General features: G+C 41.2%; 1 protein-coding gene across 8 annotated transcripts in view; it reads right to left on the bottom strand.

Annotated features, from left to right (window-relative positions):
• Positions 1-13,676, bottom strand: part of FAT1 (FAT atypical cadherin 1) — a 126,161-nt gene that overhangs the window by 47,288 nt on the left and 65,197 nt on the right. The window lies entirely within an intron of this gene.

Genomic DNA, 13,676 nt, shown 5'->3' with positions numbered 1-13,676 from the left:
ATTTTGTTTAGTAGTTTCCACATTACATTTTCTCAGAAAAAATTTTTATAGAAAGATGAAATTATCCAGGATTTCAACCTCATCCGTATCTCCTGTGACTGCTGCAGAGGTAATTAAGAATTGACAGAAAAAGCTTCTATATCAAAAAGGACTACTGGAAAATATAATGTTGACTATGATTTATTACCTCTGGGCCATCCACCCTCAAACATGAGGAACTGTCATAAAAAGTAATGGGATTTTCCAGTAAATGCTAGTCAAATAACAATCTTTCAATTTCCCCCAAAAAGAAGAAAAAGATCATTATCCTCAAAGAAACCCCATGTCCATTATTCCTTTGATTTTCCTATCAAATAAGAATATCTATATCTTATATTATATAATATATTATATATACATGTATCTTAATATATTTTAATTCATTAAAATTAATGAAATATATTCTTATATTTCACACAAATTAAAAACAAAATCCCTCCAATCACTAAAATATCCTCTGCAAATTGTGTTGATGATGGACAGGTATAACCTGAGTGGTTCTGACATCAGATGTGAGGATCAGGTAAGGCCTTCAGGTGGCAAATCACCGCCATGACTAAGCCTCCTTTTGCCCAGCTTTCTGTGGCTTTCCACAGAGAAATTTCTCAAATAATTCATATTTAAGAACAGATTTTATCATTCTAATTGATTTTCCCCTATTATCCTAGCTAATTTGACAAAACTACCAACTGAAGGCTATTTAAAGCATTTCTCTAAACTTGTAAATGAAAAGTTTGTGTTTTCATTTAATTCAACGTCTTTTTTTCCCTTAAATAGTCACTAAGAATCTACATCAGCATTATCTTCCCCACAATTCAGTGAAGCAACGCTCTCTTTTTAATATGGACAACAAAAGACTATATTGTACGTTAGAATCTGGGGTTTTTCCAAAACCGTATTTCTAGATTAAAAGAGGTTCAAGGCAAATGGTTCACAATGCTTAATGGTGTGAAAATGTGGCTTACTGTCACACAGGTTTGATTTTCATTAGTCGAAAAACTTTTAAAGTTAATCCCCTTTTTCTCTCCTTATCAAAAGTTTACCACACTTTCTGATTGTGGTTTTAAGGAATTCAAAAATGACAGAAAATCGCTGTGATTAGTCCCATCTAATTGTCCTCATGTACCTATCAGAAACTTGCTCTTAATGTTAACATCGCAAGAGGCCACAGCTTGTCATGTTCACAGCAAAACAGGGTTCTGCTCTATAGAACATAATGATTCATTACAGGAAATCTTAGCAAATAACTTTCTGTGACCAATAAGTTAAGTATCTTAGCAAATACGATTCCTCACTTTACAATTTCCTTACAGCACACCAGACTGCTAATGAGGATGACCTTATGTCCATATTACCAGTTCAGTATAAAGATGAAAGAGTTCCCTGGGTAGTTCAGCTGGTAAAGAATCTGCCTGCAATGCAGGAGACCCTGGTTAGATTCCTGGGTCAGGAAGTTCCCCTGGAGAACGGTTAGGCTACCCACTTCAGTATTCTTGGGCTTCTCTGGTGGCTCAGATAGTAAGGAATCTGCCTGCAATGAAGGAGACCTGGGTTCGATCCCTGGGTTGGGGAGGTCCCCTGGAGGAGGCCATGGCAACCCACTCCAGTATTCCTGCCTGGAGAATCCCCATGGACAGAGGAACCTGGTGGACTACAGTCCATGGGGTCGCAAACAGTTGGACATGACTGAGCGACTAAGCACAGAAAGACAAAAAGCAAACCTATCACCTAGGTTTGGAATTAACTGAATGCTCTATATCAGATCAGTCGCTCAATCGTGTCCGACTCTTTGCGACCCCATGAATCGCAGCACGCCAGGCCTCCCTGTCCATCACCAACTCCCGGAGTTCACTCAGACTCACGTCCATCGAGTCACTGATGCCATCCAGCCATCTCATCCTCTGTCATCCCCTTCTCCTCCTGTCCCCAATCCCTCCCAGCATTAGAGTCTTTTCCAATGAGTCAACTCTTTGCATGAGGTGGCCAAAGTACTGGAGTTTCGGCTTCAGCATCATTCCTTCCAAAGAAATCCCAGGGCTGATCTCCTTCAGAATGGACTGGTTGGATCTCCTTGCAGTCCAAGGGACTCTCAAGAGTCTTCTCTAACACCACAGTTCAAAAGCATCAATTCTTCGGTACTCAGCCTTCTTCACAGTCCACAGTCCTTCTCACATCCATACATGACCACAGGAAAAACCATAGCCTTGACTAGACGAACCTTTGTTGGCAAAGTAATGTCTCTGCTTTTGAATATGCTATCTAGGTTCGTCATAACTTTCCTTCCAAGGAGTAAGCGTCTTTTAATTTCATGGCTGCAGTCACCATCTTTAGTGATTTTGGAGCCCAGAAAAATAGTCTGACACTGTTTACACTATTTCCCCATCTATTTCCCCTGAAGTGATGGGACTGGATGCCATGATCTTCGTTTTCTGAATGTTGAGCTTTAAGCCAACTTTTTCACTCTCCACTTTCACTTTCATCAAGAGGCTTTTGAGTTCCTCTTCACTTTCTGCCATAAGGGTGGTGTCATCTGCATATCTGAGGTTATTGATATTTCTCCTGGCAATCTTGATTCCAGCTTGTGTTTCTTCCAGTCCAGCGTTTCTCATGATGTACTCTGCATATAAGTTAAATAAACAGGGTGACAATATACAGTCTTGACGAACTCCTTTTCCTATTTGGAACCAGTCTGTTGTTCCATGTCCAGTTCTAACTGTTGCTTCCTGACCTGCATACAAATTTCTCAAGAGGCATATCAGGTGGTCTGGTATTCCCATCTCTTTCAGAATTTTCCACAGTTTCTTGTGATCCACACAGTCAAAGGCTTTGGCATAGTCAATAAAGCAGAAATAGATGTTTTTCTGGAACTCTCTTGCTTTTTCCATGATCCAGCAGATGTTGGCAATTTGATCTCTGGTTCCTCTGCCTTTTCTAAAACCAGCTTGAACATCAGAAAGTTCATGGTTCACGTATTGCAGAAGCCTGGCTTGGAGAATTTTGAGCATTACTTTACTAGCGTGTGAGATGAGTGCAATTGTGCGGCAGTTTGAGCATTCTTTGGCATTGCCTTTCTTTGGGATTGGAATGAAACCTGACCTTTTCCAGTCCTGTGGCTACTGCTGAGTTTTCCAAATTTGCTGGCATACTGAGTGTGGCACTTTCACAGCATCATCTTTCAGGATTTGGAATAGCTCAACTGGAATTCCATCACCTCCACTAGCTTTGTTCGTAGTGATGCTTTCTAAGTCCCACTTGACTTCACATTCCAGGATGTCTGGCTCTAGGTCAGTGATCACACCATCGTGATTATCTGGGTCGTGAAATATTTTTTGTACAGTTCTTCTGTGTATTCTTGCCATCTCTTCTTAATATCTTCTGTTTCTGTTAGGTCCATACCATTTCTGTCCTTTATCAAGCCCATCTTTGCATGAAATGTTCCTTTGGTATCTCTGATTTTCTTGAAGAGATCCCTAGTCTTTCCCATTCTGTTGTTTTCCTCTCTTTCTTTGCATTGATCTATATACTTAAAATTAATTCTCCCTTAATTCAAATGCAATATTAATTCCATTTAAATGCAATGAATTCTACTGTTCCATTATTTAATCATCCCAGCTGCTCCTACCCATTCCTCAGCCTCTCAGTTTAAACCTCACTTCTGAGGTCTCCTGTGACAAGCCTAGCCTGGGGCTCTGCTCCTGGGTCTTCCAGGCTCTCTCATTTGCTCTGTCACAACATCACCACACGGGCACTCCAGTCACTCATTTCAGTCTTTTTTGTATCCTTCAAAGCCCACAGGACTCTGCCTTTCCCGTGTACCTTGCTTATATTACTGTATCTCTACTACCTTAAAAACACACTTAAATGTGTGAACATACGAATTTCTTAAAACCGTTAAGAGTAGATTTTTAACATGTATTGGAGTAAGAGGCATATAATAACCTACACTAAACTTGGAAATAATATAAATTTATAGCTTATATAAGAGAGGACCATTTAACATGTGTTTACAGGTAAGAGGCGTCAGGCCTTGAGGCCGGTGGTCTAGGTGACGCTGGTGTCCAGCAGAAGACAATTAGAGGCACAGATGTGAAGTGCAGAGAAGTTGCCAGAGGCCGGGCAGACTTAATTACTCCCCAAGTACAGAAAGGAGAATGAAGAATGGTGAACAGGGCGTGCGTGTGTGCTCCGTTTCTTCAGTCGTGTCCGACTCTCTGTGACCCTATGGACCATAGCCCGCCAGAGGCTCCTCTGTCCATGGGATTCTCCAGGCAAGGATACAGGAGTGGGTTGCCATTTCCTTCTCCTACCAAAAAAATAAAGAGGAGGGTTGGCCAACCTTATTGAAGTGTCCAGAACGCCATGAAGAAGCCTCAGAAGCAAAGGAGGGAGTCCCTCTGCCAAGGAACTTCAGGGAAGCTTGGAAAAGAAGACCAAGCGAGAGCCAGGGAGGCAGGAAGACCAGGAAAGGGATTTCTCTAACGAGGAGGGGACGGTCCGGCAGGCTAGCAGAGTGATTATAACCACGAAGGAAGGAAGACGAAGATCCAGACGTGGACTAACCAGTATAGGAGCTGCGAGCCAACCACACGTGAGGTGTTTCAGCGCTTCCTGCCTACGTTCGCACACCTGTACAAAAGGATGCCCACCCCGAGGGCCACAGTTCCCTGGTCCCTAACACCACAACAGGGAGGGGCAGGGCTAGCCTGACCACGGGGTGCTGTGAGGTGCAGCTGCCCCTCGGAGAAAATGAGTGCCTCCTGTGGAATTTCCACACAGAATGAACTCTGGAGAGAAAACAAAACACTATAATGAAGTAGGAACATCGAGGAAGACCGTGGATGCTCTCTGGAGGGGCGCTTGACCTCATGGCAGGCAACCACACCGGGAGCAGGACACCAAGGAGCCATTTAGCTTTGGAATTCATGACACAGTTCACTTCCATTTTCACCTCTGGAATTTTTTCACATCTCAAGCCGGCTAATCCTCCGCCTTGCCTGCCTGACAAACATCTATTTTCAAAAACGAATCCAGGGCATACCTTTTCTACATGCATGCTATTAACCCTGTCGGGATGAAATATCTAATAAATGTATCCATTTCTTTCTCTTTAAACACCGGTGCTCATCTGTTATTTTTACCACTAAATCCCAGAAGCAGCTATACTTCATGAAATAGTGCACTATTTCAGAAATAGAGAGAAGCCTTTAAGATGATCAAACTCAGCTACCTGAGCCGGAGACAAATTAAATTCTTCCAATTCACCAGTAAATCAGCATCAAAGCCAGGATTAGAATTTAGTTTTCCTGAAGCCTAGATGAGAGGAATGGGGTCTAATTCTCCCTTCCCCATCACATCACACTGTATAATTTCCTGCACTTTGGTATTTCAACTTTCTGAAAATTCTCAACTGTCACTTACGTGAAGTTTAAGGGAAAAAAAACCAGCAACAGTTAATTATTCGTCATTTAACAGGTCCAAAAAAGTACCTTAGAGAATAAAATAGAGTGGGAGAAGGCAGAAAAAAAGCACATGCGAGTGCTGCCTCTTGGAATCTTGTATCTTTCTCTTCCTTTTCTCCTCAACTCTGTCAAGTTAAAAATAGAAATGAAAAGACAACAATTTCCTTGCCCTACAAAACATCCCATTTGTAGACCAATGCCATTATAAACAGAAACGGACTGAGACAGCAAATACAGTTTATTGTTGTTTATTTGAGAAGTTAGGTCTGGCTCTTTGCAACCCCATGGACTTGTAGCCCGCCAGGCTCCTCTGTCCATGGGATTCTCCAGGCAAGAATACTGGAGTGGGTTGCCATGCCTCCTCCAGGAGATCTTCCCAACCCAGGGATCGAACCCAGGTCTCCTGCATTGCAGGCAGATTCCTTTTACCATTTGAGCTACCAGGGAATCCCTTGCTGCAAAACAAAAGCTAACTAATGCATCAAATCAATTCATCTCTAATTGTTTTCTGGCTCAATAAATCCCCAAGTATTGTGCTATGACCTTTAAATGTATTATCTGACTCGATCCATATGTATACATATGGCGATACCTGTACCATAATAAATAAACATTTTTACAGGCTCAGAAATTAAGGTGCTTACTCAACATCATCGAGCAAAGGGGCGAGATGGGAGTTGAGTGAACACCGAGCATCAGAGCCTGGAGCCACATTAAGAATGGAAGAAGCCAAGGAGGGACGATGGGAGGCTTAGGTTCTGGAAGGAAGGGTTTGAAGTATCAGCACCATGGATGCAATGAGATGGCAGCTGGAGAACAAACAGCAAACGAAAAAACAGAATTTCTGAATAGGATTAAGGTCCAACTGCCTGGAGAGAGAAAATAACTTGTGATCTGCAGAAGGAGTTTTTAAAGAACCTAAACTATGAAATAAAAAGTCCTGACTCTGAAAAAAAACAAAACAAAAACAAAAACACTGTGTGGTCATGCGTTCACCTTGCATGGCAGAAAACTTACTTTGAGTCATTTTCCAGTTATTCTACTTGAAAATAAGCAGAGGAAGGAGAAAGATCAAGGAAGAGAACAAAAGCCTGCTCACCTAATTAACATTTCCCACTATTCTGATTACTCCTGCGGCCAGTCTTCATCCTTTTGCTTGTTTTACAGAAATGCATGAACTACAGCAACATACATTCTGGAAAGGCACTGTGGTCACGGCACTCCTGGAGATGATGGACAAGTCCCACCTTGCGCACCGCGTGATACGCTGCCCCTCCAGCATACGTGGTCACCGAGCACTGGAAATGTGGCTGGTGTGAATGAGACACTGACTTTTCAAATTAATTTAAATGATTTAACTCATCTCTATTCCTTTGGAGAGTCTCCAATTTCGAATTATACATGTCAAAACCCAATTTTAACATCCACAATAGTCAGAATCTTTTTCTGTGGTTAAAATTTGAAGCAGTATTTCAATAGCAAACATATTGTTATATCAAGACCCAAATTCTGCAAGCAGCTGTCTTAACTCTAAACAGTGAAAATAGCGAAACTTTCCAAGATTTTGAGATGCTGATACTGTTCGAATTTTTTTTTTTAGTTTCCATGGTGCCTGCTCTGAGTTGTTAAGCTATCACAAAACTACAGGAACTAATCAAATGTATGGAAAATAAAGGAGGCAATACATCGGTAATTATTAGTAATAACTGTCAGTTACTCTAATTTTTTACTCTAATTTTTGGAAAAGACCCTTATGCTGGGAAAGATAGAGGACAAGAAGAGAAGGGGTGACAGAGGATGAGATGGTTGGATGGCATCACCAACTCAATGGACATGAGTTTGAGAAAGCTCTGGAGATAGTGAAGGACAGGGAAACCTGGTGTGGTACAGTCCATGGGGTCCCAAAGAGTCAGACATGACTGAGTGACTGAACGCCATCACCATTCCAATTTTTAAAATAAAGTATTAAAGGAAGCAAAGGACAGTGAGACAGGAAAGCAAGAGCCATTAACTGTAGAATTCCATGTGGAGCACGTGACAAATACTGTCCCAAGGTACTATCTAGTCTACAGATCTTTGTGCCCAACCAGCTTTAATAAAGTGACAGTGTTCTCAAAACAAGACTGCTAACTGCAATTTACAAAGAGCCCAGCTAAAAGTCCTGAGGTCTGGAGAGTGGGTAGACAGAGGACACCACAGGAAGGGGGAGGACAGAAACCAGACCAAGGACAGTGTTTTCCTATTCAAATTTCTAAGACTCCTCTTCTAACAGGTGAAATGGAAATCGTATGAAATTTTGCTAATTTTTAGACAAGTCAACTGGAGAATAAGTATCAAGCAGTAACCACATCCTCCCTATCATGCTTGGTTCTCACCTTGACCCTCCAGGACCTTAGCCAGGACTGAATGACCACAAAACAAGCAAGATGAGACGAGCACCCGCAAAGGCAGGCAAGGAGGTGGGCATTGCTACCGGAGTTCGCATCTAAAAATACAGACTGCCTGACAGGCCAAGAGTGAACTTCCAGTTTTTCTACAGTTACCACTCAGCATCCGTCCCCTTGGAGCTTTGGCCCTTGGGCCCAGCGATCCTCTGCAGCACGGCACTGTCTTTATTTAGGTGGTGTTCTAAGGCTGCATGTAACCACAGCCTGTCTGGAGCTCTCTTGGCAGCTGCCGCCATCTGAGCAGCTATTGTTTGTCTCTGCAGTCCTGGTGCCAGCGGGATTAGGCTTGGAGCCAAAAATGGAACTCTATTCATAGGCTGTCAAGGCTGGAGGGGCGCTCGGAACTCATTTAGTTCAAACTTTCACAGTCCCGTGGAAAACCCTCAAAGAATGAAATCAAATGACCAGCCTAAAGTCACACAAGCAGGGGCTGAGCAAGAATTTGCACCTTGAAATCTCCAGACTTCTCTTCTGGCTTTAATTCTATCTTGACTAGCTGCTTCTCACTGAAAAAATGGATGGTGCTGAGACATGAGATAAACATAAGATCAAAAGCCAAATGCAATTTACTGGGAATTGCCTTCAACATTCCCACAAATGTCAGATACAGCACTGATAGTGAAGGGAAGAAACCCAACCCATCTTATAAAGTTAACATCATGTTGATGTAAAAGAGGCTAATCTCACTTAGGCACTTAAATGCAAAATCTTAAAATACTGGTACTTAAAATAATTTTAGCAAATGATATCCAGCAACATAGAAAAGTACAGAATACTCCTTGAAAGAATTTATCTTAAGGATTCAAGATTAACAGATTTTGGGGGGAAAAGCTTATCTATTCCAACGTGTGCAGAAAAAGCAGTGCACAAAATCTGATTTTTATTAGACTTTAAGGATAACATACTTCATGGTAAAATAAAAAATAAGCAGGAAGAACAGGTAAAATCTATAGAGTCTTCCTTAATATTTGCAAATATTTGGGAAAAGACCACAAATAAGTAAACTTTTTTTTTTTTTAATGAATTCCTCCCATTGTAAAATGACTGGCCCTTCATTTCCTTCCTGTGCTGCTATCAAATGTTACCGGAAACCCTCGGAAGTTGTTTGCAGCTATAGCTGTTTCCTATTGCACTTTGTTCAGCCACAATAAAATGCCATTTACTCTGATTGAGAAAAATCAGTTGTAATATGACACTCGACTAGAACATGGATGGTTACCCAGCATACCTATTCACTATTATAGCATTTTATGACTTTCTCATGCTTTAGGGACTACTATATATATATATGTACATGTGTATATATTTTATGTATATACATGTATACATATATACACATATATACATTATTCTATCTGCAATTAAAGAACATTTCTTACATTGAACATAAAATAACCCTACATTATTCTATTCAGCATGTAAATCAATGAATAAAAGGTCCCTGTATAAAGTTGTCCTCTACAAAGCATATGAAGCTGTAACTTGGTTAATTTGAGCATGAACATCTCAATGCAGAATAAGGAATAAACAAAAATGGAGAAGATGATAAAAATTTGATAAATATACATAAAATCAACTGTGAGAGCTGGAATTTCAAGCTCTGAAATATTTTTTAACAGAATATAATAGCACAAAGAAGTGTGAAAAATCTCAAAACTTGAAAATATTTTATCTTCTAACAAAAAATAGTTATTTCTCAAAGTAGAAGAGATCTGAATAATAGTCTATCATCAACTTGATAAATGTCTTCTGAGATTTCAACTTTGGTAACTAATATTCTACTCCTATTCTTTAAAGAAGAATTTTAATAACCTGGAGAAGCAAAATACAGATCTCATCTTTTTTAAAGTATTCACTGCTTGGAGTAATGGAAAATAAATTTAATTCTTACTGCAGGAATATCAAGTATTCTACCCTCTCAGAAATAAATCAGCAGTACCACCAGCCCATCTAGTAAATACATCAACATATAAAGGGTCAGAAAACTACTGCCAAACTGATTTTGTATAGCTTACAAACTAAGAATGGCTTTTACATCTTTAATCAGAAATAAACAAAAGGATATATTGTGACACAGAAAAGTACATGAAATTCAAATTTCGATGCTCATAAATAAAATTTCATTGGCACACACAGCCATTCTCATTAATTCCCCTGCTGTCGAGGGCGGTTTTCACTCCGCAGTGACAGAGCTGAGTGGCTGTGACAGAGACTGTGTGGCGTGCAAAGCTGATATTATTTCAGACTTGGCCCTTCCCGGCAAAGGTTTAATGATCCTTGCCGTACGCGGTTAATAAAACAAGTTTAAACACTTAGTGTTATTTACAAGCTTTGTGCTTTTCGGTCTGAAAATATTACTAGAAATAAGATGCGCCTAAAAAGCAACCATCATCTAATTCAGCAAAAAACAAAGAAGGTACAGAAAAAACAGATCCAAAACTGCATGTACATCCCAAACCCGAAAGCCCATCAAGTGAACATGGGATCCTGCATCCCAAAGCAGCGGTTATGAAACTCATGTCTTCCTGGCTCTGACCTCAGGTAGCCTCTACCTCTCCCTGAAGCCTGATGTACTGGTGGTTTAGTTGCTCAGTCGTGTCTGACTCTTGTGACTCCATGGACAGTAGCCCACCAGGCTCCTCTGTCCGTGGGATTTCACAGGCAGGAATACTGGGCTGGGTTGCCATTTCCTTCTCCGCTGAAGTCATATAATTTACTTGAAAACTGGGAAAAACACAAATGGAGAAGACAGCAGACTGCTGGCATTTGCAGTCTCTGCCCATCTCACAGGGTTTCTTGTAAAGATCAACTCCGCGAGGCTGCTGTAATATATAAAGTGCCACATGCTTAATAAGCTACACTTGTCACTGCCCTTCTGGCTTCTGGAGAAAGTTTTATTTCAGCCTGATCTAAAAGTGAGGTCAGGAGTGGAAGAGTGGGACAAGAAAGATCAGAACACAGCACAGAAGCGCAGCAAAAGAAGGAAGGCCAAGGGCTGCTGGCTTCTCTTGGGCCGTCTCCTTCAAGGTCAAGTCTCAAAGGTAACAAGCATGTGACGGTCTCACAGAAATCAGCCCAAAGAGAGGGAATCTGTGGCTTCTGTGATTCCAACGGTGCCACATGCTCCAGATCTAATAATAAGAGATTTAGAGTAGAGATCAGGCTCCAAAACACATGAAATCTTAACTCTACCAGAATTGATAAAGGAACAGCTAGGAAAACAGTAAGCTGAAACAGCCTCAAGAAATTTTTAAACCGTTTAAAATTTTAAACAGATGGAAACAGATCCAATAGTTGTCAAAGAGCCTAAACCCTTTGAAGATGTTCTTGCAGACACACAGAAATCACATCCACAAACACACTCTATATTCAAAAAGGACAGCTCTACTTAATACATACTTAATTAATACTTAATTTCTGATGAATTTATTTTTAACCATAAAAAATTTCTTTTCCAGTGTTTGTTCCCAAATAGGAAGATGTACCCCAATGAATGGGAAGATACAAAAAACAACAACAACAACCCATAAACATTTACTAGATAGTGTAAAGTAAGTGCATCAGTGAAATGGGTATGAAAGGTACATGGATATGTACCTGTATTCTTATAATAACGTGGCAAGCCCATCAATGACTACAATAAAGTAATTTTCCTAAGGTACAGCCTCTAATGCTAATAAGGGAAAAACCCGAGATATTTATCACCGTGTTCAGTATGCTACCACCCCTGTGAAAAAGACGAGAAAAAAAAAATAATGCACGCTTGTTTGTACATTAGTAAAAGAAATACAAACAGTAGTTGCCTCAAAGTGCTTAAAAATGTAGGCTTTCTTATCATTCAAGAATGGTGAGGCCACCAGATCAGAAGACCACTGTCACTGAAAAGACAGTTTATTATTCACTGCAGCCAAGCGGGTCTGCATCGGGGTCAGTCAGGAGGCAGGAGGAGCAGGAGAAAGAATGGGTCGCAACCTTCCCTGCTGTTTCCGGGGAAAGGGCAAGATGCTGGAGCTCAAGCAGGTTTAGAACTGCCTGGTATGAACTATTTCAGTGGGCCCCGGTCCTCACTACAACATCCGTGACTCCCAAAAGAAAGTTATGTTGAGTGTAAGAACCTTTACCAAAAAAAAAAAAAAAAGTATATACTCTATGAGTCTATTTATAGAAAATTTTAGGGAAGGCAAACTAATATACAGTGATTGAAGGCAGATCAGTGGCTGCCTGGGGGCGGGAGGAGGCAGCAATAGAAGGGAGAGGCTTGGGGAACTCAGGGAGAGAGATGGGTAGGTTTGCTGCCTGACTGTGGTGATGGTTTCACAGCTGCGAAGCTATGTCAAAACTCATCCAATCACAGGCTTTAACTATGTGCAATTGATTGTACGTCAACAACACTCCAATACAACTTTTTTAAAAGTAAAGAGCAATACTTGCTTTGTGTCCAAAACTTGTAAAATACCAACAGAGATAAGGGAATAAAAGCGTAGTCATTTCTAAAGCACGCACAGGCCCCAAATGAACACTTGGAAATTACATGCCAACTGTAAGCTACCTGCTCCTGCTGCTGCTGCTAAGTCGCTTCAGTCGTGTCCGACTCTGTGCAACCCCATAGACAGCAGCCCATCAGGCTCCACCGTTCGAACCTATCAGACCTCAAAAGTTCAAGTTGATAGCACTGACTAGAAAGACACTTTGCTGGGGCGGCTCCAGTTTGCTGAGGTTCCCCACAGAGTGGAGCCTGGGAGTGCACACTGGTCCCCATTGTTTGGGCCCCCTTCGTCTCTGTCCTTGACATTCTGCAAAGGAAGCTGTGACGCATGTGTGTGTGCAGGAGCCAGGCTGCCAGGGCTCAGACGATCTAACACTCTCTGCTCTTGCCTCTCTCCCACATCAAGCAACTGCATGATTTTTGTTAAAAGAAGCAGATTTACCCTGATACTGAGCATAATCAAACAAAAAATGTTATAAGAACTTCTGGTGTTAACAAAAGTGTGTATTAGAAAAGAAAACTAGATCAAGTCACTTTTGCTTGTACCTTCTGTTAAAAGGAAACACCCTGCCACCCCAGCTATAAACAACATAACTGGAACCATCTGAGATGCAGAAAGGCAGTTTCAGGCACAAAATACATTTTAAAATGTTCATCCAAACTTGTCACTGAGAACCTCCAATTCAGCTGATCAAACCCAGTCCTAGACAAGGTTTTTTAGTTCCATTTTAAAAAACATAGGCATCCCACTATGACAATAGGAGAGAGAAAGGTTCTAGAAGGATGTTTCCTCCTCTCCAGGAGGACTTAGTGAGGTCATCTGATTTAAGTTTATACAGAACATTCCAAGGGATTGCACAGAGACTCTCCAAAATAGGTCATTATTTATAAAAATAACATAAATATTATCCTTGAACCCTTCTTCTGGTATTTACACCTTTCCACCAAGCACAGCCATTCTCTCATACACTCATCGAACTGGATTTCTTGGCCTCACCACTCCTTCCAACTGTCCCAACATGAAGAACACCCCCGAACCCCTTCTCCCTCCATCCACTTGACTACTTGCTGTATCGGCACACTAACTTTTCCAAGGGGCCTCATCCTCCTTACTGCACCACCACATCCGTCATCATCACTTTCCCACTTCCTCCAGAGGCGTTTATTAGCACCCAGGCACACATCTCACATTCACCTGTCTCTCTCTGCTATTTCACACACGCAGACTACCAACTCTCAGAGCAT

Source organism: Bos mutus, chromosome 27 (genome assembly GCF_027580195.1).
Source record: "Bos mutus isolate GX-2022 chromosome 27, NWIPB_WYAK_1.1, whole genome shotgun sequence".
Taxonomy (NCBI): domain Eukaryota; kingdom Metazoa; phylum Chordata; class Mammalia; order Artiodactyla; family Bovidae; genus Bos; species Bos mutus.
Note: the sequence above shows the minus strand (reverse complement) of the source record. Positions and strands in the feature narration are given on the sequence as shown.